The following is a 1,338-nucleotide window of genomic DNA, read 5'->3' as shown; positions in this document are numbered from 1 at the left end:
ACCCCCACCCCCACCCCAGTGTCCAATCACATCCTTCTGACAGCATCCATGGACCCACGTGTTAGGTTATAGAAAAAATACATGTGTATCAGCGGACCCCCAGGTATATCTGTTCCGCGTGCAGTCAGTGAACACAAGTGTGTTGTGTTATCTCTTGTTGTGTTACACGGCACAGTGTGTTATCTCTACGCACCACAGTGTGCTATTTCTACACACCACAGCACAGCGAGGGTCAAAGGTCACCAATTACACATGGTGACAACAGGAGATATCTTATATGAGAGAATAAACAAAATAGGCCTACCATACTTGGCCTACCACTTATCTGGTCTACCACTTGTCCTACCACTTGTCCTGCCACTTGGTCTACCACTTGTCCTACCACTTGTCCTACCACTTGGTCTACCACTTGTCCTACCACTTGTCCTACCACTTGTCCGGCCACTTGGTCTACCAATTATCTGGTCTACCACTTGTCCTACCACTTGGTCTTCCACTACCGTACATCTCCTAGTTCTGGTTGATACGTTCGTCAGCAATGCTGTTCTCGTTCTTTTATTGTTTTATGTTTTAGAAAGAGTTTTACAGCGTTTGCACCTCATTTAGCAATGTCCTGTCGTCTGCTTTCTTCTCCTCTTTCTGCCCCCACCCCCTCACCTCCTTTGCCCCCTCCTCTGGGCTCATGACTCTTTCTGTAAACTTTCTACTGCTACTCCTTGGCTCATTCTTACTGCTGTCTTTCAGTCACACCCCTGATCTTCTGATAGGAAAAATCTACACCTAGCCTTCTCGGACAAGGGCGAAAAATCTCGGAGGTCCTGTATGCAGGACGCACACGTTAAAGATCCCTTGGAGGCCCAAAATTGATAAGCTACCCTTCTCAACCATTCAAAGAATAGAATACATGTACACGCAGATCTAGATCGTATACCCTTCTCTGCCATTCAAAGAATAGAATACATGTGCACACAGATCTAGATCTACCCTTCTCTGCCATTCAAAGAATAGAATACATGTACCCACAGATCTAGATCTACCCTTCTCTGCCATTCAAAGAATAGAATACATGTACCCACAGATCTAGATCTACCCTTCTCTGCCATTCAAAGAATAGAATACATGTACACGCAGATCTAGATCTTATACCCTTCTCTGCCATTCACCATTCGAAAATCTGGCACCTAAAACTTGTTACAAACTTTTTGTGCGCATTTGTCTGCCTGATGAAACAAGGAGTAACAACAACATGTTCCAGTTGATTAACAGAGAAAGGGAGGGAGGGAGAGAGAGAGAGAGAGAAAGAGAGAGAGAGAGAGGGAGAGAGAGAGGGAGAGAGAG

The 1,338-nt window shown here is 45.3% G+C and overlaps 1 protein-coding gene across 1 annotated transcript in view; it reads left to right on the top strand.

Moving 5' to 3' along the window:
- LOC118478732 overlaps positions 1-1,338 on the top strand; it is a gene marked incomplete at its 5' end in the record, with an annotated part of 17,177 nt that overhangs the window by 14,979 nt on the left and 860 nt on the right.

Source organism: Aplysia californica, unplaced genomic scaffold, assembly GCF_000002075.1.
Source record: "Aplysia californica isolate F4 #8 unplaced genomic scaffold, AplCal3.0 scaffold00893, whole genome shotgun sequence".
NCBI classification, from domain to species: domain Eukaryota; kingdom Metazoa; phylum Mollusca; class Gastropoda; order Aplysiida; family Aplysiidae; genus Aplysia; species Aplysia californica.
Note: the sequence above shows the minus strand (reverse complement) of the source record. Positions and strands in the feature narration are given on the sequence as shown.